This window comes from Phalacrocorax carbo, chromosome 1 (genome assembly GCF_963921805.1).
Source record: "Phalacrocorax carbo chromosome 1, bPhaCar2.1, whole genome shotgun sequence".
NCBI classification, from domain to species: Eukaryota; Metazoa; Chordata; class Aves; order Suliformes; family Phalacrocoracidae; genus Phalacrocorax; species Phalacrocorax carbo.
Window position 1 is genome coordinate 149146227 of NC_087513.1, and position 20102 is coordinate 149166328.

General features: G+C 45.4%; 1 protein-coding gene across 1 annotated transcript in view; it reads left to right on the top strand.

The window, feature by feature from the left end:
* Positions 1–9689: 9689 nt before the first annotated feature.
* Positions 9690–20102, top strand: part of NCK2 (NCK adaptor protein 2) — an 87673-nt gene continuing 77260 nt past the window's right edge. Inside the window, exon 1 of the mRNA XM_064439522.1 lies at positions 9690–10024. The gene's annotated coding sequence lies outside the window, so the exon portion shown is untranslated. The remainder of the gene's footprint in view (positions 10025–20102) is intronic.

Below are 20102 nucleotides of genomic sequence, written 5' to 3' on the forward strand. Positions count from 1 at the left end.
ACTGCTGTAGCGATCGTGCCACCCCCGTTATAGAGATTCACCGGCAAAGCAGTGCGGTGCAAGCCCAGTTAAGACAAAATACGCTGCGGTTGAAAGTAGACCTAGTCTATTTAGAAGTACTTAAAAACCACAGGACTACTACTCTTTCAATTCTTTGCCTGTGTGGATCTCAAAGCACTTTACGAACACTCTTCAAGCTTCTCCACTGCCCTGCAAGGTGTTATAACATCGCTACTTTCCCAAGGGTGGGTAATGCAATTTCTGGGCACCCACATGGTGATACGTGGAAGTTTCAGAGATACCAAACACCCAGAACTGCCAGCCACAGGTATGCATAACTCGTGACCCCAAACAGGCACTATTAAAAGTGCAACAGCAGAACTTATTTTTATTTACCACGTAGCAAAAAAGAGCTTAGGAGTACACATTTTCAAGAGCACCTCCACAGCTTTGAGAGCAAGAAACTTTTTATTTGCTTGTTTTTTATTTTCCTAAAAAAGCTGAGAGTAGACTATCTAAGCGACGATGCGATTTGGGCAGTTTGGTCTGTAAGCAAAACAAAGTACAGGCCATATTGGATGACTCATGGTGAAATTGCAAGAGCAGATGAAATCAGTGAGAGACATGAGATCTTCCATAAACAATTTCAAAGTTACAGACACCAAAGCACAAGGCAGCACAGTATTAGGCACCCGTTAGGGGAAGGTACCATTAAAACACACTGCACTGCGACGCGATATGCTGCACCTGGCAAAGTACGGTGCGGGGAGGCCAGCACAAAGCTTGGTTCACAACGTCCTTAGACCTACTTGACCTGTAACATCTCGACCAAAAGGCATAATTCATTCCCTCTAGCTTGGATACTTCCCAGGAATTCCCCTCCCAGGGGTATTTTGGTGGAGAGGGCCCAGTGACTATGAGGTTTGGGACAGGAATGGAGAGAATGCAACCACTCCCCGTTATCATTTTTCCCACCCACCCTCCTACGATGCGGAGCTCTTCTCCCACCCTGATGCTTTCGCAGGAGCTCCAAAGCCAGTAGCTGGCATAGGCAGGTGAGACAGCTACGGCCATGCTGGTGGGGGCTTTGAGGGGGGCTGCAGAGGAAAAGCACCTTGAGCCTTGACCATCCACAGGGTTCCCTGTGGTCTGCTAGGAAACTCCTGTGGTGAATGAACCTGTTTTGTGGGTTGCAGGCAGAGGAAATGGTCGTTTTCCTGACAGATCTGCAGAAGGACAGTCGGGACCTACCAGTATCAACACAAAGTAAATGAGCTGCAATTAAGGTTGCTCACACAATTTGCCCTGTCAGCTAGGGACTTCACCAACCAAATGTAAAATCCCCAGAGAGCAGCAGGGTATTACAGTGGTGAGCTCTGCAGGAAACCCTCCAGGAGAAAAGGAGGAAAACAGCATGTAAAAAAAAGTAAGAATTAACTCATTTCACATAAATTTAAACATCAACGTGTAGGTAATTTAAAACCTAGAATAGAACTGGTTGTTAGGTCAAACAGCTCCTTTATGCACTGGGCCACTGCACATTCGTAGGGCAGCTGAGCAGCGCGTGGCCACCCGCTCCTCATGCCTTGTGCCTCACAGCAGAGCATGCACTCGTGGGTACAGCGGGCAGTCTCCACTCAAGGGAGGGTTGGTATTGAAAAAGCTGCGATATTTCAAATCAGGAATTCGGGGAACTATGCGTACCCTTTGTCCGGAATAGCCTGTTTCTTGCCAGGAGCAGGAATTGCTCCCACTGCTGGCAGATGGCACCGGCTCAGACGCCCATCCAGACTCCTCTGCTTCATATGCCCATGTATGTCCACAGACTACAGATAAATGTGCCTTGACTTACGTTAATATGACAAAGGTATTTGTCTAATGAGTGTCAACACTATAAATACAACAGATCCACCCAAAATTTGTTGAAGAGAAAACCAGCACCCAGCAAGTTACAGCTGAGTGCTGGATTTTTCAGCTAAATCAGAACTGACTTCGCCACTGCAAGTCATAACACTAAAATACACCACCTGTATATGATGGCCTCCGTTCTTTACGTCTACAAATTAGCCCTCCATCATCCCAGCAAACTATCACTGTAATTGTATGAAAGATGGGAATGCTAAACTGCCAAAGCTTTACAGACTAAGCTAAAGCTATAGAGCACTTGGGCGACAGTGACGGATAGAAAAAAAAGAGGCCGGGAACACTGATTTCTGAATTATTTCTCTTGTCTCTAGACAATACTTGTACGCAACAGAGATCAGCTAAAAGAATGGTATCGGAGCAGATCTGAGGTTAGATATGCTCAGCCATTTGCTATTGCCAGGTTGCTGTCTTTGCAATAGCTGCTTAAAAATGGATTGCTTTAAACTTGAGAAAACCCACCCAAACCCAAGAAACCTGTAACTGTATTTTGCAACCTCATTATTTTTTTCCAGCTCTTTTGTCACAATTAAAAAGTAAGTTTGTTCCTTAAGAAAATTAACTGTACAGAACATGAGTTCTGTGTAAAATACAGTCAATATTTTAAATAAATCTTACTTTATCTTGGTTTCAGTTAACAACCTATATTTATAATTTCATATAGTTAAAATTTTCTCCATCTGATTTAACAATTCAGCATTTCCAGATTCTTTTATGTAATATTTGTATTTGACCAGTGATCTCTATATTGCTGTCTTGTATTCAGTTTTTCTACCATGTGTAATTGTTCAGCAATTTCAATTATAACTGATGGAGTCACACAACAATTTCTCTTTCAATCATGTTAGTTCTTTACACTATTTTTCTTTCAGCTAACTCTAATTTTAATTAGTTAGAGCAGCAATTGATTGCACTGATGTACTATTCAATTAATTCCATGGTGGTGATTGAGGTTATTTGCTGAGTGACAGCAAAATACCAGAGTACACCGGATTTTACAATAATTACGTACCAGTTCTACTGGAAACTGTGGTCCATCATCTTGTATATCCAAATGCTAATTCTAAAGTCACACCTAGTTAGATTTTTTAATCATATTTCTCATTAGAAAACATGAATGACTTTATTTGTTAAGTGTAGAGATCACAAGCTCTGTAACATTAAGAAGGAATTTTAAAAACTGATCATACAAAGCATCTTGAAGTTAGGTTTTCAACAGGAGTGGGTGGAGTCTTGGTTTGCTATTGTACGTGCGTTGTCTTTTACACCCCATTATTGTAGATCATGTAGATGCAGGGAAAATCATCTACTGATCACTCTACTGTTATGGTCTTTTTTGTCTTTGAATTCCAGATTGAAAGGTAAAATACAGACTAGACTTTCGTATTTTCTGCGCCAGACAAAGCAGATTTGGCTACGACCCATGTAGATCGTAAACGATGTTTGATCTGTGTGGACTGTACATCTGTGTAGACTGTAGACTAAAACCGTACTGATTGGTAACAGTCTTCATTACCTATTCAGACAGGAAACGTGGTAAGAAGGTAAACTTCATGCCAGCATATAATAGCAGAAAACTACTAACAGTATCTGACCCAATGCAGAACTGCCAACCTCAAACATTCAAAAATTCAATCAGGACACCAGTCATTGAATTAATGTAAAATCCTGATTTAAAAGCACATTGATTTTTCTTTTATCTGCAGGTTTCTAAGTTTATGGGGATCAGGCTTCCAGACTTTCCCTGGCAGTCATGACGGAAGAAAACACTGTTTGAAGGTTGAGCTTCTCGCATAGCCTTATGCTTCTTGGAATCGGTGCTCTAAGAGATACCAAGTATTCTGTATAACAGTGACAATGCTATAATAATTGGCAATACAGATCACAAAGGCAGGGCCTGTGATTAGTCATCAGTTATAAAAGAAATGGGAAGGTTAATAAGGATCATTTGTTTCCTTCTCTGCAGTCAGCTACAGTATTGTTAGCTTGTGAAACTCTGACACCAGCTAGAGCTCTTAAGGGTGAAGTCACCTCTCACGTATGAAGTTGGTAATTAAGGCTATAGGCACATAGTATAGAGTTGAGTAGGAGATTAAACCCAAGTCAGCGTCACGTTACAGGATTGTTGCGTTGCCTTCACTCACAGCCTGCAGCTGCTTTTCCAACCTCTTGGCCCAAATCAGTGCCACCGTCCCTCCACTCCATTTGCCCAAGGTCTTGGGTTGACAGGATCCACCAACATAACTGTCGATCTGCAGCAAGTCCCTTTGCCCACCTCCCCAGACCATGGCTGCCATGCCAACCTGGGATTGGCCAGAGGAGAGAGAAGTCCTGCCCATGCAAACAGATGCTGCAAGGTTGTGGCTGGTGGATCCCCAAGGAAGCTTGATGCCATGGAGCTGCCACGGGGCTTGATGAGGCTGAGGGCCCACCAGGTTAAGCTTTCCTCTATCAGTAGGGATAAACAACTACATACACTTGAAAAATGGTCCTTCCAAGCTAAGGAACACTGGTCCCTGGGCTTATGCAATCTGTAAATTGGTCATGCAGCCTACTGGATCTCCAAGTAAAAGATAACCTCCACTGTTTCTCTTCTGTTGCCTCTCTCTCCATGTTTTTCCCCATGAGAGGGGAGTATCAGGTTGAAGTCCTGAGCAAAGTCCAGAGTGGGTAATTGCATTTTGCTGACATACCCTTCCTTGGCAGTGGGACACTATATCCTGCACCACTCGCTCTGAACTCTTGCACGGCCCTGCCACGTGTCAGGGGGTTGTGCTCCTCCCTTGAGAGGGCTGCACCTCATGGCTGGAAGATGAAACGCCTGGGTCTGCGGTGCGCGGAACAGCCAGCTCTGGACAGAATTTGGTATTTAAATACAAAATGGAGATTACGCTGCAGAGTCAAGCCATTTAGCAGCAATATTTTGAATTTCAAAACTCTATGAAAGATCAGTTTTAACCTTTGAATGGAGTTCAAAAGATGTCCCTCAGCACACTTTCACTTTTAAACAAACAGGAGAATCAAGGGCCCTGACATTTCCAAAGCCCAAAACACCGGTTTGTTTTCCTTACATAAATACTTTGAATCTTAGCAACTGTCTACAAAAGATAACGATAGAATTTGTCATAATAAAATGTGATCTGCTGATAGATTTAGTGTGCAGTTTTACAGCACCTTTGGGTAGCTTTGGTCCATTGAAGAGAAGAATTTGGATGTATTTTGAGCTCTAAGGACACATTCTTCCCCCTCAACGTTTTTCGTAAATGTCATTGAAGATGCAGCAGCCATGCAGCAAGTGAGAAAAGCAGCTGCGTTACCGTCAGGCTGAATTAGAATCATTGTGCAAATATACTTAAGTGACTCAGCAGTAACTAATTGAGTATTTGGGATCTATTCTCCCCTGATAGTGGTCATGTAATTCCCCTTCATCTACATGGGAATCGAGCATATGCTTTAAGCAGAAACTAGATGATGTGTGGTGAAGTAAACCCTTTAAGAAGGAGATTTTTTTTGAGAGAGAAAAGACACTGACATTGCTTTCAACATTTTTAAATTAACTGAATCGTGAGCTGGGAAGTTTTCTGAAAGGTGTTACTAAAATGAACATTTTTCTTCTGATTGGAGAGAACTAAAAACCACCTTGCTTTTTCCAGAGTAGCCAGTGTTTCTTTACCTCTCCATCTGTTAGCGACAGAGTATTACAACCCCACGTGTATAAATGAATTCTATTACATTACCAATGCCTTTAAAAGACAGTTTAAAAAAGCAGGAGTAGTGATTTTTAAAACAGGTTAATTTAGATGTAGGTATATTTTCTCCTCAGTGAACTAACACAGAGACACCAAACGCCTTTGCTGTCCACCTCTGAACTGGACCACACTGTTTTTCAGATTTTCAAACAAATTTCCAGTCCCCCCCTTCTCACGTCCCTGCTAAAATGTCTCCCACTGGTCTATGCAAGTGGCTATTAGCTCACACTCTAGATAGAACAGCTGGTGAGAAAACCCGATGCACCTGGAAGAAGACAAAGGTATTTGCACAAGAAGGCGGAAGGAGCGGGTCTGGGAGGTGGCAGTCGTATCCTCGCCACTATGGGGTGTAAATACATCGGCGTGGTTTGGACCTGTACAGCTGGGATCTGTGGCGGAGATTACAGCAGTGCACCTGTCCTGTGGAAGCCACCGCTTGGCCAGGTGGGTGGTAAAGCACTAGCAGTATCGCACTGGGAACAGAAAATGGGTAGTCATGAAAAAAGAAAGGTGAAGAAAAAAAAAGAAATACAAGCCAAAAGGTACATGATTTTTTTAGCCTTTTGTGCAAGAGGCTGAGGTAGGTTATCCTCTCTCTCTCTGCTCTGCTCTAGTGAGGCCACACGTGGAGTACTGTGTTCAGTTCTGGGCCCCCCAGTTTAAGAAGGACGGGGAACTGCTCGAGCAAGTCCAGCAGAGAGCTACAAAGATGATCAGGGGGCTGGAGCATCTCCCTTATGAGGAAAGGCTGAGAGACTTGGGTTTGTTCAGCCTGGACAAGCGAAGACTGAGGGGGATTTCATCAATACTTCTAAATATCTGAAACGTGGGTGTCAGGAGGATGGGGCTGAACTCTTTCCAGTGGTGCCCAGCGACAGGCCAAGGGGCGATGGGCACAAGTTGGAACACAGGAAGTTCCACCTCAATATGAGAAAAAACCCCTTCCCTGTGAGGGTGCCAGAGCAGTGGCACAGGCTGCCCAGGGAGGCTGTGGAGTCTCCTTCCCTGGAGACATTCAAACCCCGCCTGGATGCGTTCCTGTGCCCCCTGCTCTGGGTGTCCCTGCTCAAGCAGGGAGTTTGAAGAGATGATGCCCAGAGGTCCCTTCCAACCCCTGCCGTTCTGTGATTCTGTGACACAAGTTTCAAGACGAATTGACTGCCATTACTTAACTGTGAAATAAGCCCATCACGCAGCCTCTGGGGTTTGTTGTTTGCATGTAACCCTCTTCGAAGCAGCAGTGTGAGGCAGGCTGTTCCTTTACCAAAGACGAAGAGGCATCTGTCTATTGCATAACCATTTTTCCTTTTATTTTTACTATACAGCTACAGCCTTAGGCTGGGAGAAATATTCATGTTCTTCTCTCCTGGGTATATATTTTCTAAGGACTGCACCACTCTGATGCGTATGCAAAAGTGCACATTTTGCATATTTACTTTCTTTATACAAAATAGCATTCCCGCCACATCATGCACCACTTTCACTTCTGTGCGGATTCCCCCAAATTGATCATCTTCTCACACTTAGAATGTAATTCTCACTGAAATCACAAGCAGCCAGCTCTTCTTAGTAAGTTATTCCAGAGATAACAGCTAATTATGTAATTTCAAAAAGCGTACATCAATATTTCAGCAGGCTCAACGTTTTGAAATACTACTTGGGGCAACATCTTGGTCTTTTTTCCTAGTGGAAACATAAGGATGCATTCAGCAGACAGTCAACACACCCTTTAACATACCCTTGCAAACCCTTTCTACAGCGTCTTCTATTCCTCATAAGCCACAGTTTGGAAAAAACAGCTTTAATGGATCGTTTCTTAATGTAATTAAATATATTTAACAACAGCGTGCTTCAGAGTCCTTAAATTAGTCCTGTGCCTGAAGACAATGTATTCATCCAAATCCCTCCTTAAAACATTCTTCTTCTGTAAATCCTATTAGCCTTAATCTGCTAAGGCTAGGTGTGCTTCATAATTTTTTCAGATACCTGGAAAGCTTTGAGAGCTACCGCCCACTCAGCGTCTTACGGTGCCAAGCACTTTCAGAGGCCTAATTTAGCCTGGAAACCTTGCGGGGTCGTATCACCTTCCCCTGGACATCCTCAACTCAATGGCGCTGTAGGGCAAACAACAAAGTGGAAGGGTTCTGTAGGATGGCATTAGCAAGGGTGTGGTAAGAAGGGACAAACCTGAGACTGAAACCTAACTGCGTATTAGAAATGCAAAGGAGAGGAGGGATAATTCACCTCTCCTTTATCGCTCCCACGGTGCATTTTGTTCCAGCAACAACAGAGACTTATACCTGAAAGTCCTTGGACGGCCGATCCCATCTGAATTCAGCCTAAGCCTCTGCAGGCTGGAGCAAGGCCTGACCGCATGGCAAGGTGGAGGCAGCAGGGACCCCAAATTTTTTCCAGCTCCAAAAAATCATGGTCAGATTATTGTTTCAAAAGGAAGATTGAAATGAACCAAACTGAAATGCGTGCACAAAAAGCCTGGAAAGGAAAGGGGCTTTCTGTTCCTCCCCGAGGTGCATGCAACGTCTTTTCTGGAAGAGAGAAGAGGCCGCATTTTCCTTTCAGGTTTATCTCACAGACACGTGACATGTGCTTGGGGCTTCCCAAGAAGAATTAGTGAAAGTCAACATGGGGAAGAGGGAGTTATTAGAGGATTTCTGAACTATTTTAAGTAGGAACATGGCAAGATCTCAGAGTACGCATTCTTTAATCACTGAAGAGTTGAAAAACTTTGTCCAAGGTTCTCCCTGCCACTTTTAGCTTGGTCAGGGAAAATAACACAGTGGGGCTGCTGACTTTATTTCAGATTTGGAAAAGGTGGCGTCGCGTAGCCTCACCTCCCAAGCCAGGAAACGTGTCCTGAGGAGAGACAGAACTGGTCTGGCTAATGCGTGAGCCTCCTCCCTTTGGAAGCCACCATGTTGGAAAGGGCTAATGGTTTTAGAAGGTTTCAGAGCAGCCTCCCCCCAAAGCAGTGGGTTTTACTCCAAACTCTCTGGGTTACTCCAGGGGGAGGACATTTCTGATTCCCCGCGGCCCAGGAACACTCATGCCCACCAAGGGGCTGCACCCCGGGGATGGCACCGGGGCCGGTGGGGACTGTGACTAGCCGGGGCCAGTGGCCAGGCCGGCATGTCGACCCTTCCCCTGGGGGCCGGGGTCTCCCGTGGGAAGGGCCTTCTGCCTGCCCTCTTTAACCACCCGCGGGGAAGCCGACCTCTCCCACGAGTTGAGGAGCGCAAGGGGGCGGCTAGGACCCGCCCGGGGACGGGTCTCGATTTTGGAAGAACGGGGCGAGCTTGGGGTGGTTTCCGTGCCCGGCGCCCTCTCCTGAGGGAACACCACCGGGGCAGGTACACACCGACCCCCAGCAGTAAAAATTAACCCCCAATCCGGCAAATACGCGGGGCGCTGAGGCTGAAGCTCTGCCCCGGGGCGAAAGGGAAAGGGAAGGCCGGAGCGGGCCCGCGGCCAAGGGGCGGCGGAAGCGCCGCGCTGCCATGGCTGGAAGTTCCCCGGGGGCGGCTCCGTGCCCCCGGCCCGTCCCATCGACCCACGGCGCGCCGCATTCCCCAGCCCGCCCCGGCCCCGAGGTGCGCGCCCCCCCGGCCCCCCCATCCCGGTTGCTTTAAGCGCTCGTAGGTACTTTCCCCAGGCGCTTCCGCTCCCGGCGTGGGAGCTTTACCGGGAGTGCCGCGTCTCCCGGGGGACAGGGCTGCGGGGGGTGTGTGTGGGGGGGGGGAGGGGGGAGAGTGCCAGGGCGCTCCCGCCGGGCAGGGAACCCCTTGCCCCACTCCCCTGGTCCCCACCCGTAGAAGCGGGGGGGCCCGCCCGGCCCGCCCTTCCCGCGGCGGGATCGGCCGCCCCCCCGGCAGGCGAGGGGGAGCCCCGGGAGCTCCTCCCGCGCGATCCCGGCAGCGGCAGCGGCAGCGGCAGGAAGGGCAGGGCGGGGGCGGGGGCTGGGGCTGTGCCTGTGCCGGGGGGGGCGGGCGGTTGGCGGGGGAGGGGCCGCCACCGCCGCCGCCGCCGCCGGGCGCAGTAGGCTGAGGGGAGGCAGGGAGCGGAGCTGCCGCCGCCGCCGAGGGCCGGGGCCTTGGACGCGTCCGGCGCGGAGTGGAGGAGGAGGAAGGGGAAGGGGGGGAGCCGGCCGGCCCCTCTCGGAGGACGCGACCCGCATCCGCCTGGGGAAGGGCAGAGGGAAGCGGAGGGGGGAGCGAGCGAGCGGGCGCCGCCGCTGCCGCCGAGGAGACAAAGAAGCGGAGCCCGCCTGGGCTGGGAGCCTCCTCGCCGCCGCCCGCAGCCACCCGCCCCGCTCCCCGCCCGCCGCCCAGCCGGAGGTAAGTGTGGCTGCGGGCGGGACGGGGCCGGGGCCGGGGCTCGCCGTAAACTTGTGGCGGCCGCGGGGAGCGGCGAGGAGGAGGAGGAGGAGGAGGAGGGGGGGGGCGGGAAGGGCCGCCGGGAGCGGGGGGAGGGGCGGGTGTCACCTGGGCGGGGGAGGCCCCGTCGCCACCCCGGGGGTGGGTGTGTGTGTGTGGGGAGCCGGTACCTGCCGGGGGGGACCGCGGGGTGTGTGTGTTTGTATGCCACGTCCAGCTGCGGGGGGGGGGGGTGGTGGTGTCGGGGGCGGCTCCTCCTCATCCTCCCGCGCTGCCGCTTGTGTGTGTGTGTGACAGCCGCCGCTTTGTGCCACCGGCGGGCCGGGACACCCCCCCCGCCCCCCCCCCCCCCGTGGGGCTCCGCGCCCGGCCCGGCCCGGCCCGGCGGGCGCAGGGAGGCGGCGTACGGGCCGTCCGCGGGGGCAGCCGGCGGGGGAGGGCGGCAGGGCGGGCAGCGCCTCCCGGCCGGAGCGCGGCGCAACCGGAAAGTTTCCCGGGCGGGAGCGGCCGCCGTGCGGAGCGCCGCCCCGGGACCGGGACCGGCCGGCGGCCAGGCCGGGCTGCGGCGGGGGTGCGGCCCCCCGGGCACCCTTCTTACCCTTCTGCCTCCTTTCCCTTCCCGACTTTAGACTTACTAGAGCCGAAGCCGGGGGTTTTCTTGAGGAGCGGCGGGGCACTGTGCCCCCGGGGGGTGTTGATGTAGGTAAAGGACGTAAAGCTAAAAAACAACAAAAAAATGAAGGGAAAATCACAGCTTGTGTACTGGCCGCTCAGTAAAGCGCATCCCTGGGTGTTTTGGGAGGAAAATTACTGAGGTTTGTAAGTCTTTCCCCCCCGTTTTTAATTAAAACCGTGCCGGCGCTAACAGATACCCCTTGCTGGCAGGCTGGGCGCCGTGGCCCGCCTCCGAAGAAGTTGTCGGGTCGGGATTCAGCTTTACGATTCAGGTCTGACCTGCGGCTGGCTAATTGTGAGTGCCTCTCGGCTCTAGCTCCTACCCTAACATCTCTCACTGTTGTGTTTTTTCTTTTACAGTGCATGTGGCCCTCTGCGTGTATCAGGGTTATTCCGTGAATTCCATGCAGAATTTCACTCCGAACTGCCTTGTTCTTTTTTTACTTTAAAACTTGAATGCCGACTGAACCTCGGCAAAATTTAAAGCGTTCTTTAGCTGAGCCGCATTTCTTCCTCTTGCTGTGAAGCAGTATTTGTTTCTGAGGAACGTACCGCTACTGTTGTAGCGGCTCAGCGTAGGAGAATCAGACTTTTCTTTCATGAAACGTGGTAGTGCCCTTTGTGAAAACAAATTTCCATGGCCTAACCATGCGTGGTTTGTATCATTGAGAGTTTGGACTGGTAACTTAATATGGAGGAATTTGAAAGGGCTCACTGGGTAGGAGCTTATGAAGAATTTCTGTCCGAAAGTACTTGTTTTGCCACTGCTTTTTAGGAATCTGAAGCAGTCAGTACCACGTAGATGATGCTAATGGTTCTGTGTTCACGTTTAGGATTACAGCTTCTGAAGTGAAATAATGTTGTTGCTTCTTAGAAATACCAATTTCACAACTCTGGAAATCAGAATCCTCTGTCTGACCCAAGTTACTTTTAGCAGTTAAGCAGATCGCTTTGTCTTTGTAACTGACTTGCGTCTTGAGGCTTTGACAGGAGAGGTGCTTTCGGGAACAGTGAATAAATGTAGAGATAGAAGGCAGCTCTACCATGAAGATCAAGACAGCAATTAGCAAATATTTTTATATAGGCCATGAAACAGATACAGACTCACTGTGATGTTAGCTCTCGCTGCCGTTGTTCTGTCATTGCAATATTAGGTGTTGTATTGGCCTTTTAATTCCACCAGATGACATTTCTGTTTGCTGTTGTGATATATTGATACACAAAATCTCTTATGCTATAGTTTTCCAAAACTAACAGCAGAGTCAGTCGTTGATTGTCCGGATGGACCTTTTTATTACATCCTTGCTACTGAATATGTGATAAACTAAAAACTTTGGCCTTTGGCTTCTTATTGCAGTGGAAAGAGAACTTTTTATCTGCCCTTCCTGTCTTTTCTTCTATAGTTTCCTGGCTAGCTGTGTGGGAGCGTAAGGAAGGGTGTTTGCTCTCTTATGTGCCACCTTGCATCTTCTGTCTGCTAAGGAAGAGGGACAAGGTCAGCAGCATCTGCTTCTTTCCCAGCCTCTGTTTTTTGTACCTCGTGTCACCGTTGGTACATTACTCCTTTGTGATGCTTGTGGCTTTCCTCAGTAGAAATTGTAACAGGAGCAACTCAAAAAGTGATGCCTGGAGAGCTTTGTTTGCTGGTCATGGTCAAGAAGCAGCAAAACTACCTGGAGTATCTTGTGTTTTTTGTGCTCCTTGAGCATAAAAGCTGCTTCCAGGCTCATGCAGGCAGGTGCTGTATCAATTTACTTGCTGCAGGTTTGAAATCAAAACCAAGGTACCTTTGAATCCAAAGCGTATGTTCTAGAAAATGTTTCCTGTTTGCATCAAGGGACTGAGGGTTTCTAAGCTGTGGGTATTCCCCCCCACCTCCCACTCTGTGTTTTGAGGAAGGTGGATTGCTGGTTGCAAATTATTATAGATTCTTGAAGGAGTTTTTAGATAGCTGAAAACGGCCTGTGAAACCAGATGCTGTGTTTCGATTAGTTTAGTCAGACCCGGGGTAAGGTGCTGGGCGCTCGTCGCTGGATGCCCTGCTCCCTTGAAGTAGGTCATCTGGCATGCTGAAGAGGCGGAGAGTTGAGGCACTCTGCAGGAAAGCTGCTTTCTACTTCTACTGAAACAATAAACTTAAAGGCAATACACTTTATCCTGGTATTTACTAAGCATACAGAAATGTCGTAGAACAATAGTTTCCACAGAGTGAATGTCACAAATCCTTATTAGTTTGCAGAGTGGAAGACCTTCAGAGAGAACTGGGGTGGTGTTCATACTGTGGGAAATAGTGTTGTTTCTTCCTCCTAAAGCGTGCCAGTGAGGCCTGCACTAGTCATTTAACCGCTGTGCCATTGTCCAGTCTTCCGAAAAACGTACTACATGCGGTCCTGGGGACTTACGCTTTTTGAAAAATGGCTTTTCTGTTTGTTTTGCTTTGCAGATTTATGAATGTTGGCCCAGGTATCCTAAACTCATTTTTGTTTTGGGTAGTTCCATTTAAATTTTTCTTGCAGATTCAATTAGGCCCTTTAGTTCCCTCATAATAACGTAGTCGTTGGTGTTCTGCCCAATTAAACCGTTGCTCCGTTCGGTGGTGGGTGAAGTAATTCTTTCAAGTGATAAGTTTGTTCTTTTTTTCTTTTTTCTTGGAGCAATCTTTATTCCCCATCATAAGGATTCTTAATTGTTTCATAAATGCTAATGAAATGAGTAGATTGGAAGTGCGTTGAAATATGAAATATATATTTTTATATTCCATTAAATATATGTGACACAACAAATGAATTTGTTTCTCACCATTAATGAAGTGAGTTCATATTTTAAAACCGGCATAAATAACTTTGTGTGCAGTGAGGTGGCCTGGCAGTGTATGTTTTTAAGCTTTAATAGAGTATTGTAAATTTTAAGAATTCAGGTGCAGAGGAATAAATCTTGATTAGAAAATAGCAACCCGTTACATTTTAAATTATTGCAGCTACGCATAATAACCCAATGTCAGTAAAGTTTTAGAAATACTCGTGCTGAGAAAAACATCTGTTAGAGTGGAAACTCAGACGTGCTGGTATAGCCAGTGTTTGTTCAAAGTCGTAGAAACAAACTTTGTGCCGTAGAGGCTTTTTTACTCTCTAGGTTTGTTGTGCTGGTTTTGGTCCTGATCTCTTTAACAAGTATTAATATTGATTATTCTGTGAAGCAGGCAGTGGAGTGATATACCTGAGTTCTCAGAAACATTGTATCTTTCTTAGAAACACGACAAAATGCGGATGCAAAATAAAATGCAGTACAGGTGTGTATTTAATCTAGGCTGAAGAAATCTGATCCAGTTTTCCTCAACTCAACTAAGTTATTGTCTGCAGAGTACACACAACTGTAGAAATAGAGGCAAAAACAGGTAGTGAGACGTACTGCAGATAGAGTATAGCTGAAACTTTATTAGACAAAACCTGGTAAATTTAGCATGTTTACAAAATCAGGTAATAACCTTCTTAGGCAACCTCCTTTTTTTTTCTTTTTCCTAAGCAAAGTTTCCAAGAAGATATTTAATTAAAAAAAAAAAAAAAAGCCCAGTACAGTTAGATTGTAACTCATTACCTTCATGTTTCAGCAGGTTGTGCTGTTTTGATAGGTAGGGGGCTTTCTTCTTCTGTCGCTTCAGCAGGTGTCTAACGTGTGGTCCTTGGAAGTGGTGTGGGTAGCATTTGCTGGGCCAGCGCTGGACTGTTTAGCCAAAATGGATCAGTAGCCAAAAATAAATGGGCAGGCCTTCAGATTATTACGTCTTTGATCGAAAGGAAGATTTTAGCTTTCTGAGCCGTTTAAAGTTTCTGAGTTCTAGAAATGTTCAGAATATTTGTGAGGGCCTCAATGAGGAGAAGTGATGGGTGTGAAAGAGGATACTGAAGTTTAGCGAGAGGCTGGAGGCTGTGGACACTTCTCCTGACGCAGGTGAACTGGGTCATGTCCTCTTACGGTGTGAGAAGCTGCTTTTAGCTGAGAGCTGTCTCTCGGCCGCCTTTCCCTACAGGTTACACTGGATCCAGCTCTATGCAAATACAGAGGAGCCGTCAGACCCTGCAGGAGAATGGGAGGAGGGTTAACAAAAGCAGGTGCTTTCTGCTTGTGCTGGGCTGAGATTCTGGGTTCTGCTAGCAGTGTAGCATTTTAAAAAAATGTTTTTTATTTTTAAGAAAATAAAAGTAATCTGTTTTTAAAAAAAATCAGTCCTCTTCTGAATTAACTATATTGTTCTTTTTAATATTGTTTTTAAAAAGTCATTAAATGCTGTATTTGAACCTTTCCTTCAAAATGAGAATAGATCCTTGTGGGGTGGGAAGGTTTAGAAAGGAATGGTGGTGTTCATTAAGCATACAAAGTATAAATTAAATATATTGGAATTTTCTAACTCAGCCAATTTAAATTTGACAAGAAGGACTAAATAATCCTTTTTGTATACCAATTAAGTTTCTAGTTAACTATATAGTAAAATAAAGCAGTTCATGTAGTCCCTTCACAGGTTTAGGAGAGAAGAGGAACACTAAATCCTGTTAAAACTTACTCCGCATATGGAGGGTTAAATTGATGTATTACTCAGAATTTTTTTAGGGCATTCTGGACTAATAAAACATTTTCAAGGAAGAGCAATAAATTAAGCCTCCTGTTTAGCAAACCCTGGCACTTACACCGGAGGAGAGGAGTCCCAAGCATCGATTGGACTGACCTCTTGGTTTTAATGCAATAGGAACACCCTCAGCATAGCATGGCTGCAGGGTTTTTCCTTCCTGTTCTTACAATAGCAGTGTATTCATCACACTTGTTTTCTCCCACATCCGTTGTGTGTCGGACTTGGCTCCTAGTGCCATCCTGGGCTACTGCAGTTCCAAGGGAGTTGACTTCTTAGTTGACATCCTAATGATGTTTTGTATGACAACACGGAAAGTGTTTTTCAGCTTTTTAATGCAGAAGGAGAGATACATGGCTGTATGATATGTTCTTGGGCTGAATTTTGATAGCTGTCATGACAACAAAACACACGTTCGTTTCCCTGAATGGGTGGTGTCCCTCCAGACACACACGGAGTGTGATCAGACTTGACAGGTCTTGAATGATGACATGTCAAGGATTCTGGATTCCAGCACAGGAGACTTGGGCTGCTGCAAATGCACGCTGCTACCTGGCCTAGCAAAACTCACTGTAGGCTTTTCCTTGGTTTTGAGTTCAGGTGGAAAAGCAAGTGCCTTTTGGGTTTTTGTTTGTTTTAAATAGATTTAGTGTTCGTTGAAAAAGTAATTGGTAATTCTAGATCGAAAGTTTGCCAGATTAGTAGGAGAAAAAAGGTAGTTGCACTTCATCCACTCACTATAAAGGTATGTATGTTTCAGATGCTTTCAGAGGTTTTAGTAAGAACTTCAGTGAAAGGATAAGTGTTAAGTATTTTTTAGGTTGGATGTGGGGATTTTATTCACTGGATTTTCATTTTGTGTTAGTGCCATCAGTCAGTGATGATACAAACACCCTGTGCTAGTTCTGCTGTGGAGGGCAGGGACAGGACCTGACACCTGTATAGATGGGCTGTGAGCAGGGGCAGTGGCACAGATGGTTTGTTTGGTTTATTTTTAGCCTTGGCTGTTGTTTATTTGTGAAGTTACATTTTCAGTTGGACAGCTGTTTCTGGTTTAACCAGACTTCAGACATCTTGTGGAGTTGGATAAAAACCTGTAAATACTGATTTTTGTGTGTTTTGTGTGGGAATGTTATGCTAGGTTACAGTCCTTCAGTACCTAGCGCTCTGGTAACTCTGATCTGCAAACAGCAGTTTTATGTGAGTGCTATGAAGTATTTATTTATTGTGTTGTGGATTATTTTTGATAGCAATACTGTCTGGCTATACCTGTAACATAAGTGAATTCAAGATTGGTGCTGTTTAGCTGCTGGAAAAAAGGTACCATCTTTGTATCTTTAATTAGTCCTTCCTACCAGAACTCCTCGAAATCCTGTGGATGTAGCAACTTTGGAAATGTAAGTTGAGACACAGTGTTTTTCCCAGCAAGTACTCAAATTTTGTAAAAGTTCCTGATACTTTTGCAGCTTTGTGGTTTTAATTAAGAATGTTTTTGTTCCAGTTGTAAAAGATTTTGGCTATGGTATATCTTGCTTAAATGTGTTTTCCTTTAGTCATCCCATGTTGATTACAAAAACATGTAAATGCTGTTTATAGGTATAAAGACCTACATTTTTGCATCAAAAAGAAGTGTAAGCCATTTAGAGTATAAACAGAGCTTCACCTTTCCTGTCGTTCAGAAAAAAAGATTAAAAGAAAAATTGATGATCAATCTCCTTCCTTTACATTTTCAGTCTGTAGGCGGTCTTTCTGTTAGTGCTGCAGGGATAATATAGAAATAATTATATTGTGGACTATTCATAAATTCACACTGTTTTGAATTCCATTTAATTCAAATAGAGAAATAAATTAATGCTAATATCCCAAATAATTAATGCTATAATAAAGGATCTGCCTTCCACTTGACACTGAATGACTTATGTTCCATTACATCAAAAGACTTAAATCATTTTGAGCATTCAATATTAAAATTCTAGTTCATGAATATTAGAAATTTAATCAGATATCTCAGTAAGGGCTGTGTGGATTGTATTGGGTTTAAACATGGGTAGTAATAAAGCTTGTGTTTAGCACAAGTATCAAAATATGACACATCGTTTTTATGAGCTCTGAGGCTCTTAAGGGATGCATGGGGATTCGTAATGACCTGAAATGTTATAGACGTCCTAAGACAGAAAACTATTAAAGTCTGTGTAATGTTGTTATTGCAGCAATGTGTGTCTTCTGCCATTAGTCCTGTCTTGTAATACTGATGGTTGTGTCCTTTAGGATCTTTTCTGTTTTTGCTGACAGGAGATCCGGGATGTGCGTTTTGTTCAGATATTCCTTTCATCTCTCTGGAATGTCAGGAAGATGTAACATCTTGGCTTTGCTAAAATGTTCGTTCCTTGTTTTATATCCCAACTTTTCCCCGCTGTGGCCCTGTGAAAGTGCAAGTGTGTGCATAGTACTGCTAGTAGTCCTATTGGAACGAGTGTCTCTTATTTACAAAACACGAAGCTGAGCCATAAGTAGGTCTCTTTCAAGACAAGAACCACAATTACATTGCAGGTCAACTCTTTTTTTAGTTATACGTTCTTTAACTTGTCACGGCATGTATGTTAAATTACATGTTGAACTTCTGCCTGCAGTGTCACATAGCCAGCTTATTTTTACAGACAGACTTTACACCTATACATTGTGTATTACATTATTCTGTCAGCAGTCCCATAAAGTCAGTGGGACTGCTAGTAGTTTAGTGTTGTGTAATGAATGATAATACTGAGATGTTAAAGAATGGGAGTGGATCAGACAGTGCTTGATATAATGCCTGCTTAAGTTGATGGAAGAAGGAAGTTAGTTTAGTTCCTCATGGGAAAAACAAGGAATGATTTAGTTTGGTGTTTAATTTTAAGACATGGAAACCTAGAATTTAAAACAGAAGACCAGACTGTATGAAAGCAGAAAAAAGGTAAAATTAAAATGCAATGCAAGAAAAGCCCTGAAATGCATTGAGGGTTATAATGTCTGTTTTGGAGGAATCGAGGTTTGAAGATAATGATCTGCATTAATATACTTGAAATAAACACTTTTTAAAACTCTTTCCCTCCCCATGTTTTAACTATAATATGTTGTTTAATGGTGCAACTAGACTTAGTTTCAGTCTTTCTATGATAAAAGTCTTATCAGCTTGTCCTTGTGATTTATCTGTTCTGTTCTTTGATTTTTATTTTTTTTTTCCTTCTTTCCAGGTGGATAATTCTAGGGGTTAAGTACTGGCCATTTGGATTCTTTTGAGACAATATAAGTGACATACTCATGGTTAAAAAGAAGATACCATACATAACTGCAATTTGAATTAATTGGCATTGCCTTACTCTTCTGCAGCAATGGCATATATACCATTCCTAAGTGTACATAGCATTAGAAGCAGGTTGGTATTCAGTAGATTATACTGTGCTTGCAAAGCAGATAGTAAAATTGTAAATGTTTCATTCTTCAAAGAACAATCTTGAGTCTGATGTCATTGAATCATGAATGCAGGTGAGTTGAGGTGGAGTTAGACTAGAGAAGGTAATTTTTCTGATGGTGGAGGTACAACACCTGTTGCTATATTAAGTCACTTTAGTTACAGAAAAACCTAGGAGGACTGTCTCTCTAGAGGCGTGTGTGTGTATATATATATCTCGATCCTAGATCAGCAAGATAATCATCAACTGACTTGTGATTGTAAAGCCTTTTTGTTGTTGGTTGTGTAGAGAACAGCTTGGCATTGCTAATTCCAGGTGCATTTGGCAGATTAGAAACTGTTTCTCAGTGCATGAACTGAATGTGTTTGGCAAAGGAGCTGGTAAGGATGAGCAGCGAGGGGAGGGCTGCATGTCCCCTGAGGTCTCCTGTGCTCCACAGCCACGTGGGGAGGTGCTGGTAAAAGTGCAGGGCAGGACTTGTAAACAGCGAGGGGCTCAAAACCCATGAAAATGAAATGCTATATTGAACAACTTCAGTCGTGTCCCCAGGTCGGCTCTCATCCCAGACAGGTGTGTGTGAGGGGAAAATCAGGTGTTGCCTTTCAAGCCCCAACCCTTGGGCAGCATCTTCCTGCCTGCAGGTGAGCCCTTGCTGTGTCTGCCTGGGCAGTGCTGAGAGCCGTGACCTCCCTCTGCCACGTGGCTGGTCGGCTCTTGCCTGCCTGCTGCCTGCCTGCTGCCTGCCTGACCTGCAGCAGCCCTTGGCTCTTGTTTCTGCCCCATTTTCCTGGGACTGGCCTTTTGAATGTAAGGGATGCGCCCAGCTTGCAAGACGCAGTGCCTGGTGTTAAGCAGCTGGATTTCAATGGGTTGTTTAAATTGCTGACACTGTCCTTCTGAAATTGTGGTACCAACTAGATGTAAGAAAACCCCAACAAGCCCAACCCCAAAAAACCCAACAACAATCAAAACCCCAAAGCCAATAAGAATACTTGCACCTGGTATCAATCTAATTCATAGTTTCAGTGGTTATGTAGATGCATGTTTAGATTTCCGTAGGGAAATGCCATTTTATTTTATGAAGTTTGTAAAGTTTTTCTAGAATAAAGATCAAATATTTAATTTAGTTGGTGCGTGCCTTGATTCTCCTGTTATCTAAGCAGACTGTGATTACCTCTGCTTTGTGGCTTTGTTAGACTTTTCCCTCCTCCTTTTCCATTTTGCAGTGTTTTGTACATAGTTAGGATTGGGAGGAATAGCCTTGATTGTGTGTGGATATGTTTTTGGGTTATCT